The sequence below is a fragment of the Ctenocephalides felis genome, unplaced genomic scaffold (genome assembly GCF_003426905.1).
Source record: "Ctenocephalides felis isolate EL2017-DRISC unplaced genomic scaffold, ASM342690v1 CF-g0.4_SCAFFOLD_03199, whole genome shotgun sequence".
Classification (NCBI taxonomy): domain Eukaryota; kingdom Metazoa; phylum Arthropoda; class Insecta; order Siphonaptera; family Pulicidae; genus Ctenocephalides; species Ctenocephalides felis.
In genome coordinates, this window is record NW_020539353.1 from 84,268 (window position 1) to 101,066 (window position 16,799).

Consider the following 16,799-nt stretch of genomic DNA (forward strand, 5'->3'; position numbering starts at 1 on the left):
AAAGTTACACTATTTGTAATAATATATTTAAAAATGTTTAAAATTTCTCGAATATTTCATTACGAAGTTACAGCAATTTGCCTTAAGGCACTATGCCATGCACACCACTAGTTAAGACTTTTTTTAAGACAATATTTTGTTCGTTTTTTTGTTATCTTTATTTGAACTTTCTTACTAACAATTGCCAGATTTCAATTTGCATCCACTTTTGTAAACCCCTTTGTTTCTATAAGACGACTTTACATTCTCTCTTTATTTACAATCCGTTAACTAGATATAATTTCATTATTCAACTTTTTGTTTAATATAATAATAATATATTATTTTATTGTTTTTATTGAACAATATCTTCAAAATTTGTGTGTTTTGATATGTATTGATATTCTTATTTGCTAGTATAATTTATATACTTATATCTCATATATTATCTCATAGTAATCTTGTAATTTTCTTTAAACTTCGTAGTATACCATTTTAAAGTAGAGGGCAAAAGATATGTGACCAATAAGCAAAAATTCACAACCATTTTCTCAAAAACAATTAAAATTTGATATTTTTTAACGATACTATTTTAAAGTATAAGAAAACAGATATATAACCGGCCATTCCTTTAAATTAAAAAAAAAAAAACAAGTTAAGTATGGTATTTTAAAACATGCTATTTTAAATATTTTGTAAGAACTTGCTGAATGACACACAGTGTCGAAACGTACATAATAAATAGTTGAATTATTTATTGCGTTTTATTTCGACTATATATATTTATATATATTATATTTATATATATAATTTTTTTTTTCAAAATTCATTTTAAACTTCACGCCTAATTTCTGTCACATCTCTTTTCCACCCATGTGCCCGCACCCTAACACGTCGCCTCTACAGACACAACTCGCAACTCACGTCAGTACGATTCCGTCAGTCAACAAGATCGTGCGCGTCGTCCTTCAACAAAATTAATAAATTCACACTAAAACAGTATCAAAAACACAAAATTTATTAACCAGAATCGAAAACAACAATCAAAATTATCTATTTACATTAATAAAAGTTTTCAAAAAGTTTTTTAGTGTCGAAAAACATTCCAGGAAAAGTGACTTGTCAATAAGGGATTCTTTTAATCCTGCCGGCATTTTTGTGTTTCTAGAGTTTAGTTTATGAAAAAGTGTAAAATTTTGGTTTATTATGTGTTAACATTGTTTGGGAAGTGATATTTGAGGAAAGGATATAGTGTAATGTAAGTATAATTTGATTTTGTAACATTTGTGTCAAAAATTAGTGTCTAAAATTTTTGAGGTTATGTATAAAGGACTTTAGGAGATTTTGGTACTAACATTCTTTTGTAAGGCTATTTTTTTATTTTTTTGTGTTATTGTTGTTATGCCCGTTTTTAAATTGTTATTCGACAGATTATTATCAAAATATAAACAAATTTAAATAATTTTACACAAGTTGTATGAGAAACCTAAAGGATTTTTTTTGTTAAATTCATTTTTTCAACTAAAATCGAAAATTCTAATCAAATTTTGCTAAAACAATTTAATCTTCATTTTGTGCTTTATTTTTAATATAATTTAATATTATATTTAAGTATAAATTCCTTTGCATGTTTTTGTGTCAAAATTGTCAAAAAACTTTGAGGTTATGCTAAAGGATTTTTAGGATAAATTTTAGATTTGGCAAAAAAGTTAATTTATAATGTTTTTATTTATTTTGTTTTTGTAATTGTTGCTTTGAATGTGTTATATTGTTATTTAACACATTTTTAACCAAATTTGAACAATTTTACTAAAATTGTATGAAGAAGTCCAAAGGATTTTTTTGCTAAATTCATTTTTGTTTACCAAAATCCAAAATTCTAGTCCAATTTTGATAAAACAATTTAATCTGCATTTATTCCTATATATAAATAATCTCTTTGTTTTTTTTATTTTAAATATGAGTTAAAATTATATTTTTATACACTAAAAAGATTTTTTTGAGGTTATATTTAAGGACGTTAAGGATAAATTTTAAATTTTGGCACAAAAATCGAATTATAATGCTATTTTTTTTCTGTATAATTGTTATAATGCACGTTTTATACTGTTATTTAACACATTTTTATCAAATTTAAACAATTTTACACAAATTGTATGAGAAGTCCAAAGGATTTTTTGTTGAATAATTTTTTATCTACTAAAATCCAAAACTCTACTTCAATTTTGCTAAAACAATTTAATCTGCATTTTTTTCCTGTATATAAACAATTTATTTTTAAATATAAGTTAATCAATATACTCATCAGTAGAGTTTCTTTTTTTCCTTAAAAATTTTTTTTCCATTAAGCTCGTCAGTAAAGTTTTCTTTTCTATTTTTTCTCTAATTTGGGAGAATTTTCAATTTGCTCATCGGTAGATTTTTTTTTATTACATTATTTCAGTTTAAAATTTTTGTTTAAGCTCGCCCTCAGAGTTTTTTTTTTTCCACTTAGTGAATTTTGAATTGTTTGTCTTAAATTTTTTTTTTTCGTGCTTAAGAAGAGATTCAATTTGCTCGTCAGTAGTGTTTAAACTTGAGAGAATTTTTAATTTGCTCGTCAGTAGAGTTTTCCTTTTTGTCACTTAGGGAATTTTCAATTTGCTCATCGTTAGTAGAGTTCTTTTTCCACTTAAGTGATTTTAATATGTTTTGTCTGTAAGTTTTCTTTTGTCTTGCTGAAGAAGAGATTCAATTTGGTCGTCAGTAGAGTTTGGGAGAATTTTTAATTTAAATATTGTATCCACACATACACACCCCCATCTATTTTTTTCTGAGTCTGCCAGTAAAATGGTCAGAAACCTTCAAAACGTGAAGAAATGCAAAATTTTTCATTTTCGATTTTTTTGACGATTACAATAACTTACCTACGGGAAATTAAAAAAAAAAGGAGAAATAAGGGCAATTGAAATGTGTAGCTCCGACATCATGGACCTGCATAAGGAGATAGCATCAATAATTACTAGACTTTAAAATGCGAATTTGCAAATTATAGAGACATCTTTATTTCCCCATTTAGAATCAAAATTTAAGATGTGACTTCGAGCATTAGAAATATAGAATGCGGGGTACCACAGGCAGTGTGCTAAGCCTAGTTCTTTATCTTTGATCACAGATGATCTTCTAACCATATGCACTTACGCCGATGACATAGCAATTATTTCATGCGATTCCGATATTAGAACAGCAACTTGTCAGTTACAAAATTATTTATCTAGTTTCGATAAATGGTTTTTAGAATGGAATATCAAAATCAATATCGAAAAATCACAGCACATAATTATTTCTCTAAAACATCACAACAGTCCACCTATCATCATGAACAATTCAATAATTCCACTATGCAATTCTGTTAAATATTTAGGCATGCACATTGATTCGAAATTGACATGGAGAACGCACATTGAATATAAAAGAAACAAATCCAACTGAAAGTAAAAGATTTTTACTGGCTTTTTGGGAGGAAATCTGAAATCTCTCTCGATAACAAGGTACTTTTGTATAAAACAATCATAGTGCCCATTTGGACTTATGGAATCGAACTATGGGGTTGCTCATGCAAATCTAACATAAACATCATTCAAAGGTGCCAGAATAAAATTCTGCGTATCCTTACTAATGCGCCTTGGTATATTTCGAATTTTTGCCTACATAAGGATTTGAAAATCTCAACAGTCAACGAAATGATCAAGATTAGAAGTTCATCTTTCAACAATAAATTAATCCAGCATACAAATCCTACAATTCAAGCGATTCACAGACCGATAAGAAGATTGAGCAAGAAATGGCCTTCCGATCTACCAAACACCTAGCCCAATGTCTGCACGCGCCCTGACATTTATGTTATTATTTTTGTATTACTGTTTTTATTTTATTTTTATTTTAACTTTTTTTCATTTTATATTCAATTTATTGCATTTTTTGTATTTTTGTATTTTTTTGCACATATCAATTTTGTAAATAAGGCATTAAAGTCTTGATTAACAAAAATAAATTGTAACAAAAAAAACTTTATTTCCCAAAGAAGGGTTGGTGATTGGTCGTTGGTTGGTGGTTGGTGGTTGGTGGTTTCCAAATCAATATTGTCAATATCGTTTATCGATATGATCCAAGCACCCCATACTCGTACTTGTATCTATCTACTTATCATCTCATACAAAAACCAGTTTAGTTTGCACGTACTAGCTTACCAGCTGATAATCCGAATGCGATCGACGGTTCGGCCGCATCCGAAGGAATGAAAGTCGTTTGGAAATCATAACCGAGTTACGTCTACGTGCCCGACCTGACCTTCGGGGGCTCCCGACTGGATATTATTGGATATTCTATATTGTATTATACTGGATGAGAATAAACTGGTTCCGACAGAATAAAACAGACGGACGGACGGACAGAAGTGATAGTCGATATACTGTCAACACTGTGGTATGTAGGTAGAAGGACAGGATGGGGACGTTCTGTACCATCGGGTACTACTAAAGTTTCAGTTGGTCAAATTGCACCAACTAATTTGTCTTATAACTAGTGGTTTTATATTGAAAATTGGAAAGTGGAAAAAGAACTCTACTGGCGAACTTAAACAAAAATTGCAAAACAAGATAAAACTAGTGGGGTGTATGGCATCGTGCTTTAGGCAAATTGCTGGAACTTCCCGTACCGTAACGAAATGTTCGAGGATTACTGAATGTTTTCAAATAGATTATTATATAGATACTGTAACATTGTCTCATATTTATAAAAAATATTTATAAACTGAATGCAAAGTTGAAATTATTTGTTTAAAGTATATTAGAACTATAGTCAGAATTAAAAATAAAATCTGAATTATTTTAGATATACAAAAAAAATTTTTTTTGAAAAAAAAAATGAAACAATTTTTTTTTCCAAATTCAATTATTTTGTTAACAAGCAGAAAGTTCTTTGAATCATTTAAATCGGACGCTTAGTTCTCTCAAAAACTGCCATTTTATACACATTTAGCTCCGTATTTCCGAAATGGCTGGGCCTGCCTTTGCCAAAAAACTAATAAACTTGGAAATTAGAGAAAAGAAATTACTGACAGAATTCATATATAATGTACAGAGTTTGAGAAAGAATTAAATGATTCTAATGAATGGTAATATTTTTTACAAAACTAGAGAAGCTTTGTGTTCATTTACTTTTTTGTGCTAATTCCAAAAACATTTTTAATTGACTTGATTTACTTATCACATCACAAAAACAACTTTTGATACAAATTTTGACTATAATATTTTATCAAACTTTGATAGCTACTTATAACGCCGTTTTTTTTTCTTTTTAGTATGATGTACAAGACCATGATATCTATAACTTCAAAAAGTTTCATAAAAACCGTCATTTTTTTTTTCTTTTAGATCATTAGTTATTCATCTAAATCTAATCTAATCTCCTTCGGGAAGTTGAAAAGTACTCCTTCAGTAAGATTATTAAAGAATTTGTTGAAGAAAACAGAAATTCTACCGATGAGCTATTTGAAAATTTGTTTGAGTGAGAAAACAAACGAACTCTACTGACGAGCAAACTGTATTTCATCAAGTTCAGTGCAACTTTACTAACAACCTCACTATTTGCACTAAATTTTGTATACAACGTCTGAAAGAGACTCTACTGACAAGCAAATTAAAAATTCTCTCTAGTTACAAACTTTACTAACAAGCATATTAAACAAATGGAAAAAGAACTCTACTGACGAGCTTAATGAAAAATTGTGTTGTGAAAAGGAAAATTAATCTACTATTCAAAATATTAAAAATTATCTCTAGTAGAAGGAGAAAGACGACTCTACTGACATATTTTAGGTGCTTTTTGGAAATAATATTTTGACTTTAGATTTTCTTGCAAATTATAAGTAAATCGACAGTTATAGAACTGTATATATAAATAAATATAAATATATATATATATATATATATATAATATATATATATATATATATATATATATTTTGTATGATTCTGAATTTGATGTTGACATATGTATTAACAAAGTCTAATAATCGGGCATAACATCAATAAAAAACATGAATTTCTTTCAAAAATTTATTTTAAATCCATACGTTTCGGCTATAATCCTAGCCTTCATTCAGTGGAAACTAAAAATAAAATTAAAAACTAAAACAATTGAATTGGAGTGAAAAGAAAAAATAAAATAGTAATTAGTACTTACAATTAGTTGATCTTAGTGTTAATTTGGAAAACTTTAGTAATCCATGGTATTAGGATATGGTAATGCACTACACTATGTATTATAAACATTAACTTGAAATTACACAATATTTTCACAAAATACTGATTTGAAAAAATCACAAATGGATAGTGTGTTATTCGTAGACTGGTTGAAGATGTAATGGAGAAAGACATTTTTCTAAAAAATATTTTTACCAAGATTCTGCACATGTGTGGAACGAATTGTAAAACCTTTGCGCGAACGCTTTTATTGTTTTGTAAGAAATTTGGAAATGTTATCTAAATAGAAGAGATTTGTGTCGCACAGCGTGTTGAGTTCATTCCGTTTATTTATTGTCTTATTGTTATAAATAGTTAAAAAAGATCCCTCTATAATTCTTCGTTTAAATAAATTTTGTTCAAATTGTAGTACAGTCGGATTAGAAAAGTCCATATTGTGTTTTAAAGTGTATATATGGTCTGCAAGAACTGTTTTGAATTGTTTGGGGTTTTTTGAATTGTTTTTATGTTGTTGTAACCGTTTATTGAGGTTCTGGCTAGTTTCTCCTATGTAAATTAAATTACAGTCTAAACAATTTATTTGATAGACGAGATTTCTGAGTCGTTCAATATTTAATGGGGTTTTTGTCTTGGTAAAAATAGTGCTAGTAGTTGTACTAAAATTGGTTACAAGTCGAAGTCCAGATTTATAAAAAAGTTTTTTCCAAGGAACATACAATTCTTTAATGTATGGCAAACATATTACACCAGAATGAGTTTCTGAGTCAGGTAAATCGTTATGTACTGTGCAATTGTCCATTTTATTCAAAAGGTACGTTCGTCTGTTACTAGTTACGGAATTTATAAGTTTAGGGGATAAGAGTTATCTGTTAAAATTTTTGTAATTAATTTGATGTTGTTGTCCCAAAATGTTTTGTCCGATAGAAGTATTGCGTGGTCAGTTAGATTTATTATAGTACCTATTTTCATTTTGAGTGGATGATAAGAAAAGTAATTAAGGTAGCGTCCGGAATTAGTCGGTTTTTGGTACCAATTTGTTATTAGTTTGTTATCTGTAGTACGTATAAGTTTTATGTCTAAGAAACTATTTATTTATTAACTATTTATTAACTATTTATAACAATAAGACAATAAATAAACGGAATGAACTCAACACGCTGTGCGACACAAATCTCTTCTATTTAGATAACATTTCCAAATTTCTTACAAAACAATAAAAGCGTTCGCGCAAAGGTTTTACAATTCGTTCCACACATGTGCAGAATCTTGGTAAAAATATTTTTTAAAAAAATGTCTTTCTCCATTACATCTTCAACCAGTCTACGAATAACACACTATCCATTTGTGATTTTTTCAAATCAGTATTTTGTGAAAATATTGTATAATTTCAAGTTAATGTTTATAATACATAGTGTAGTGCATTACCATATCCTAATACCATGGATTACTAAAGTTTTCCAAATTAACACTAAGATCAACTAATTGTAAGTACTAATTACTATTTTATTTTTTCTTTTCACTCCAATTCAATTGTTTTAGTTTTTAATTTTAATTTTAGTTTCCACTGAATGAAGGCTAGGATTATAGCCGAAACGTATGGATTTAAAATAAATTTTTGAAAGAAATTCATGTTTTTTATTGATGTTATGCCCGATTATTAGACTTTGTATATATATATATATATATATATATATATATATATATATATATATATATACATGTTGGTGTGCATTATGATTAATTCGGATGACTTTCACGGTGCATACCTTGAATTCTTTAAAATCGATGAAATGCTTTATTGAAAAATAGCACGAATTCTAATGACCTAGACAAATATATATATATATATATATATATATATATATATATTTATATTTATATATATAATAGTTAATATGTGGCAAAATCTTCAGGACCCTAAATATTTTAATATATCATTCTATTCACTAAACAATTATTATATTATATGATATAATTCATATAATTATATATGAATTTCTATTCTTAACATTTTTAGAAATTATATTTTGTTAAACTCAATTTTGTTTTCAAATATCAAAGTCAAGCTAGAAGTGACATTTGGAAAAAACATTATTTTACCAAAATGATTTTCGAAACATTGTTTAATCTTACTTGGGCAAAGAAGTATCATTTCTCTTGTTTATACTTTTTTTGAATGAAATATGATTCTGCAAAGCGTCTCTGAGACTTATTCGACTCATTATAAAATCGGATCAGTATAATATATGAAAGTTTTTCCCTTACCTATTCCCAAAACAATAAAGATTATAATGAAACTTCCTAATTTAATAACGACATAATTTCAATCGATGCGTTTTGTTACGAATTTCTTATCTTATAAAATAATACGAAATAGTAATTTTATTCGAGTAAATATTAAACAGGACACATCAACCTTCAAAACAGATAATGTGCAAAAATTTATAAATGATTAAAAAGTTGTAAAAATATCGTTATCTTATCAGACAAACACGAAGAAAATCTCGGCCATAATTAATCTTTATTTACACATCGACAAATGATAATATTGATAAAATCGAAATTCTAATAAAAGATATGGGGATTAATACAAATTGGTTTGCAAATGGAAATTATCAGCTTAAGGAATTTAGAAAAAATTTTAACGAACATGTGGTAATAGATAGGTAATGATTTTTTTGTGTACTTATCTTAAGGGTGAAATATTACTAACACCTAGTTAGCTTCTTGAAGGAGATTAATTAAAATTTTAATGTAAAACTATATTAAACTGATTATAAGGAAACGTTGTAAATTTTATCTAGTTTCTGCTAAGCTAAAGAAAAATGCTTTGAACAAAATTTTTATTAAGTTCTTTAAAGAAATGCAAAAATTTTAAAATGCCCCAAATACTTGTATGAAAAACTTAGGACAATATATAAGGGCGAGTTTACATTAAATTTATTCCAATTTTTTATATGAGACTATATGGAACGGCTTTCTAGAAAACATAGTAAATTTTATCTACATATATTTAAGCTAATTAAAAAATAGTGTTCAGAACAAAATTTTTGAGTTATTTGCAAAAATGTAAAAAAGTGTCTCGAAACCATATATTGTAAATATGCATAATACATTAAGGCGAGTTCAACCTATTCAAAATTTTTGTATAGAAGTTTAAAAAACTGTATATAAAGAACTGTAGCTAGTTTTATCTAGTTTCTGCTAAGCTAAAATTAAAAAGAGTGTTTAGAACAAAATTTTTGAGTTACTTAAAAAAATGTAAAAAAGTGTCCCGAAACTATATACTGTAAATACATTAGGGCGAGTGCACACTATTCAAAATTTTTGTATAGAAGTCTAAAAAAGTATATATAAGGAACTGTAGTTAATTTTATATAGTTTCTGCAAAGGTAAATCAAAAAGAGTGTTTAGAACAAAATTTTTGAGTTATTTAAAAAAATGTAAAAAAGAGTCCCGAAACCATATATAGTAAATATATAAAATACATTAAAGCTAGTTCTATAATAAAAACTATAATAAAAAATATATTAAAGTTATGTGAAAGTTTACACTAAATTGTAGTAAATTTTCTCTAGTTTCTGCAAAGCTCACTAAAAATGAGTGGTTTGGACAAAGTATTCGAGTTACTTGAAGAAACGTAAAAGAGTTTCCCGAAACTATATTATATACGTGTATATATATAATATATATATATATATATATATATATATATACGTATATATATATATATATATATATATATATATATATATATATATATATGAGTGAGTTCTTGAGGGCGATACATCAAACAAAGAAAAGCCAAAGATTTATAAAATAATCTTTATTTCCAAACGTTTCGACATTCAATTTAATGTCATCATCAGTGGATCTAAAAACAGTATGAAAATTAGCGTATCTAGGTAATTATAATATATGTGGATTGGTAAAGTAACTATACAATAAGAGAAAAATTAACAAACAGCAACACTTAACAACAAACCAAATATAAAAGATAGGAAAGGCAGTAGAGACTAGAATTAAATAAATAATTAAAAAGTATAGGCAAAAATATTTAAGTACACTCATATAAACCTACGCATATATACATACACGTATATATACATACACATATACACACATATACATATATATATACATATATATATATATATATATATATATATATACATGCATATATCCATATACACACACATACAAACATATAATACACATATACATATACAGATACAACAATATATACCTATATATGTACACATATACATGTAAGACTATACACATATAAATATACGTATATACATATATGCAACGTGCATGCATATTCACAACGACGTACATGTACATGTATGAACCATACATATACTCATACCTATCTATGTAACTATAGCTATACACGTATACACATACATATACGCATAAACATGTATATACACATATATACACACATATATATATACATATATATACATACATATATATATATATACACACAATACATATATATATATACATATGTACATAAATGCTCACAAATATATATATATATACATATACACATATATATATATATATATATATATATATATACACATACATATACACATACATACATGCATATATACGTATATATAATTACATGTATACACATATACATATGCACATACATACAAACATACATGTAAATAAGTAATATACATATATATACATACATACATACAAATACATATATATATATATATATATATATATATATATATATATGTAAACATACAATATATGTAAACTCGTATATATGTAAAGCAAACAATTTATTTATGAAGATGGATAAGACATATAAAATACAAGTGGACTTACATTATGTTGGTTAGTTACATATAGAGAAGTGTACACAGCACTAGAGATTTGGCACTAACATTTATACAACTAACTTGTCAGCACTATGCATTTTTTATATAATTTTTTTGTATGATGTAAACAGAAAAATGATAGTTTTATTGAACAAAATTGTAAGTAGAATTATGTAATTTCTGCCACGACTTCTGTACTTTGCTAGTACCGAGGCATGTATAAAAGTCACCACATGTTTTGAGAGATTTTTAAGGGTCATTCCAGGATTGTTATGGGCGGGTAGGTAGAAAATAGTCGGAAGTTGAAACTAGTAATGTTAGGCTAGGTTTGTATGGTTAGAATTAGGAGAAAAAAAATTGGAAATGTTATTTAGTATTACTAAGTAGCTATACTAATAACTCGAAAATCTAAAATAAAAAATTTTTAAGGTTTATTCAAAATTTGCTATGTATGGGTAGGTAAAGCTAGGGTATCAAGGCCGAAGTTAAACTAGGAAGTGTTGGCAAGGTTAGTAAGGTCACTTAGTTTTGTTCAGAGGAGATAAATTTGGAAACATTATTTAGTATTACTTGGTAGTTATCGCAGAGTAAGGAGGAATCCGATCTTTTATTCACCACGTGGTCACATATTGATATGAAACAAGATTCTGCAAAACGTCTCTGAATGGTGTTCCGTTCATGGTAGAGAATACTGGCATTATAAAAGTTAAAGGAGTGTTTGAAATTTTTTATGTGTTCTGTTATCATAGTTTGGTTTTGGTTGGGGTTTTTCGAATTATTGTCGTGTTGTTTGAGTCTTTTTATTAAATTTTGTCCGGTTTCACCTATGTAAGTAGAAGGGCAATCATTGCAATTTATTTTGTAGACAATGTTGGAAGTACGTTCTATACTAGTGGGAGATTTCAGGTTTGTGTAGAGGGATTTAAGAGTTAGATCTATGTTGCAGGTTAGTCTGATGTCTACCTTATGAAAAAGTTTTTTCCACACTGGAAAAAGTTCTTTTACGCAAGGTAAACAAACGTTGCCTATATAGTTATTGTCTTTAGAATTTTTTTCTGGGGAAAAAGAAGAATGCATACTGTTGAGGGTTTTAAGTCTGTTGGAGGTGACGGAGTTGATGAGGTGCGGTGGATATGAGTTGTTAATTAAAGTTGTGCGGATGAGGGATAAGTTAGAGGGCCAAAATTGTTTGTCTGAGAGTAGGATGGCATGGTCGACTAAATTAATAATAGTGCCTATCTTCATGCATGCACGTTGCATATATGTATATACGTATATTTATATGTGTATAGTCTTACATGTATATGTGTACATATATAGGTATATATTGTTGTATCTGTATATGAATATGTGTATTATATGTTTGTATGTGTGTGTATATGGATATATGCATGTATATATATATATATATATATATATATATATGTATGTATATATATATATGTATATGTGTGTATATGTGTATGTATATATACGTGTATGTATATATGCGTAGGTTTATATGAGTGTACTTAAATATTTTTGCCTATACTTTTTAATTATTTATTTAATTCTAGTCTCTACTGCCTTTCCTATCTTTTATATTTGGTTTGTTGTTAAGTGTTGCTGTTTGTTAATTTTTCTCTTATTGTATAGTTACTTTACCAATCCACATATATTATAATTACCTAGATATGCTAATTTTCATACTGTTTTTAGATCCACTGATGATGACATTAAATTGAATGTCGAAACGTTTGGAAATAAAGATTATTTTATAAATCTTTGGCTTTTCTTTGTTTGATGTATCGCCCTCAAGAACTCACTCATATATTTCAACATCAAAATTAACTACTAAATCATATATATATATATATATATGTTAAAGTAGTTAATTTTGATATATATATATATATATATATTTATATATATGAGTGTTTTTGCAGCCAATCGTTGAAATAAAAGAAACAATAAATAATGAATTATTTATTTATACGTTTCGACACTGATGTGTGTCATCATGCAGCAATTTTTGATATTTTTATAGTATTTTTCTCACTTTTTCTTAAAAAATTGTTTTTAAACGAAGGTTTTTTGTTAGTTTTTAATTTTGACAATATTTTCAACTCGCTTTTAAAGTCTAAAACTCCTATTGAGCGTGTTACAGATGTTGTTTACAAAATTGACGTAATGATTGTAATTGTTGTTATATTGGCGAATTTTTTTTTTATTATATTTTTTATTTACAACTGTCCAGTGAAGGACATTCAATAAATTTGATGAATTTACAATATTTACCAGAATGAACCAACACATTTGTATTTCTAAAAATCCAAATCAGTTTAAGACAATGTTTTGTGAACATATCATTAATTTAAATAATACTTTTAATTCCAAAAATCCTATTGTTTTACATAAGGAAAAGAATGTTGGCCTCAGAAAATGGCCCTTTTAGTACATGACTCTTATCATAATATTATCAATTTTTTAAAAAATAATTCTTCAAATCTTTGACTCTTGTATTTTTTCAATTAGTCTTTTTGATTTATATTTCTTATTTTTGTATTTTATTTTTTCTAATTGTTGTCCCCACTGTTTAATTATCCTTGAAACCCTCTCTTACAATACCTTTCGTGAATTCTCAGTTTTTCATTGGGTGTGCTAGGTTTTTTGCTCAGGTTTAAATTTATAACAAAAAAATTATTATTTTATTATTGTTATTTTCTATATGTTACTTCAGATATTTGTTATTGTTTTTTCTGGTGTGGCATGTATCAATATTTTACTTCTCATTTTTAATCTAATATATTTTAAATATAATCTTTTTTAAACTTTGTTATTGTGATTGTGATTTCACAAATTTGAAATCCATTTTTTTTGAAATCAGCGGAAAAATAAGTCTTCAAAACTTCTCTAGTTGTGTAAAAAATATAACCAATAATTTAAATCATTAAATAATATTAAGGACTACGTACTTTACACACGTAAACGTGCAGTTGAAAATTTTATCTAAATATTTAAATCTCAATTTCGAAAGTTCACGCATCTTGTTTTAAGGCAAAATTCTACTATCAACCAAATATTTCTATTATTTACGCTACCGGAGACTGCCTTCATATATATGTAAACTTTTGTTTTTTTTTTCCAATAGGTCAACTGAAATCTTTTTATTCGAAAATTGCATGCAAGGTCGTCGTGTGTCTAAATTTACCGAGCAGAAGATCGGTCTGCCGTTATCACCGCGTCTAAAAATAGAAAACAGTTTTGTTTCCATTATCAAACATCACTGCAGAGAGTCAAAGACCGTACGTCATCTGATTATTATTGGGCCAAATAAACAAAAGTAACATGTAAAGGATAGACATTACACTACATGGACTGCTAGTCCTCATATATCATTACAACTGTGGCGTCACATGTCTGAGCGAACATTGCCGACGACAATCGCGGACTCTACCGATTTATCAATTGTCACATGTCAAATGTGAAAATTTTATTATTTATAAAAATGGAGCTTTGGCCAATCTTAGTCTTGAAAAATTCGTGCTAATCCGTAGGTTGTCGGAAAGGTGAGATTTTATTTCAAAATCTCGTAGAAACTTTACATTTTTAATTTGAACATTTTTGTAGAAGCTCAATTTAAATAAAATAATGAACGGTGGCTAATACGTCAAATGTCAAACGTTTTTGACAAATGATGTTCAATTACGTTTAATAGGATGTTTTACGTGAATATTATTTAATTATGATTAAATTGTAGTAATTAGTTTTGTTTGTAGTTTTATTTATACACAAAAACGCTATTAAACCGATCGCAAGTGTTACTAGAAACTCAAAATATCAACTTTTTTGAAATGTTAATATGAAAATGCACTTTTATGCATATTTTTCTTAAACACGGTGCTCTGAAAGATCGCATTTGTATAATTATATACTCATTGATATTTATAAAACATTTTCTAGGTTATATTATTTTTTATTTATGTTATTTCAATTCAGAACCTAAATTTGGTATCGATCAAATGGACATTTTGTCGAATAACATTTTCCCAGTTATAATTTCCCAGAATTTATAGAAGAATAGATAGTCATATATGACGGCAATCTTTAAAAATCCACAATAAAAGTATTTTCTTCCGTTGGTAGTATTTTAGCATTAGTTAAAAATGTAATAATTTTGTAAAATACGTTTAAAATTATAATAAGACATTTAAACCTGTTTGCCACCTGGCCGTTCCAAGTTACCCTGCCTATGGGGTAAAAAGGTCTAGATAACAAATTTTTGAAAGATAGCAATAAAAGCACATTTCTACAATGATGAAGTAGCTGGCAGTTTTACTCAACGTAGTCAGATAATTGATCGTATGAAATGGGTCATTTGTTGTGATGTAATTGGTTTGGTTTTCATAATATAATTATTATTTGCTCAAAGTCAAAGTGGACCTTTATGCCTCGCCTTGCACTATATATAAACTTTTTATTAAATTTACTTTAATTCATCGAATGTTACTTGAAACTTTTCAAAAAGCAGGTCAAAGAAGAAATATACTTAATTCATTTTCTATCCTTACTCGCAGCAATTTGAAAATTTTGTATAAGCTCAGTAGTATTATTCACAATTATACACAAAATCCAGAATCTAAAAAGAATCTGAACTAGTGGGGCGCATGGCATCGTGCCTTAAGGCAAATTGCTGGAACTTCCCGTACCAAAAATTTTTTTTTTTTTTGAAAAGATTAACATTTTTGGAAAAAAAATACTCTGAAAAAATAGATTTTTGAGAAACTATAAATTTTTGACAAAAACTTACTTTTTGTTGAAAAATTTATTTTGAAATATTTTGGAAGTTCTGAACTTTTTTTCAAAGCAATCGTACTGCTTTAAATGCATAGAGACTAAATATCGAAGCGCGTAAGCGCCGCGTCGTCGTCTAACGGATAGACACTGGTACGGAACCCATAGGAATGTTAACAAAACTTATACTTATGGTTAAAATCTTTATAAAATATATGATAATTTGATATGCATATGTCTAATGTCTAATGATTATTGTTGACCGCCAAATGTTATTTTTTTTTAGTTTTTTTTACTTGATCTCCGAAACCGCTAGACCTATCTTCATGAAAATTTGATCAAATCTTCATCCTGTTAATACAAGTAAAATGTTTTTTGAATTATACAAGTCGGACGCTCCGTTCTCTTAAAAACTGAGTTACCGTTTTTGGCCCTTTTTGCCCCATATCTTGCCCCATAACGGCTAGACCTGCCTTTGGCAAAAACTAATCAGCACGTCTCCTTATCAATACGATTCGAATGCTTTTTGAATTATTCAAATTGCATCGTCCGTGTTCCCGAAATCGTCGACGAAAATTTGTATCCGAACACACACACATGCACGCACACACACACATACACAAACACATACATCAATTTTCTCTAAGGTATGCCAACATATTCAGAAACCTTTAAAACGTAAAGATATAAAAATTTTCATTTTCGATTTTTTTGCGATTACTACGACTTACCCTACGGAAAGTTAATTATAAATAAATTAATTTATCATCTCCAGAACATTAGCAATCGTCATTTCATTTCGAATCAAATTTAAAAAAAAATAGTTGCCAAATTTACACAAAATTGAAAAAGTGCTCCCGCATAGTCACAGTCTAAGCGCATTTGCAAATAATTCTGTGCGACATTTTCACTTATACTGTGCTCAGCTTGGCGGCATTTTCACATTTTTCAA

The 16,799-nt window shown here is 27.6% G+C and overlaps 1 long non-coding RNA gene across 1 annotated transcript in view; it reads left to right on the forward strand.

Annotated features, from left to right (window-relative positions):
- The first annotated feature begins 1,114 nt into the window (after positions 1 to 1,114).
- LOC113381920 overlaps positions 1,115 to 16,799 on the forward strand; it is a 29,380-nt gene continuing 13,695 nt past the window's right edge. Inside the window, exon 1 of the long non-coding RNA XR_003367600.1 lies at positions 1,115 to 1,237. This is a non-coding gene — a long non-coding RNA (uncharacterized LOC113381920). The remainder of the gene's footprint in view (positions 1,238 to 16,799) is intronic.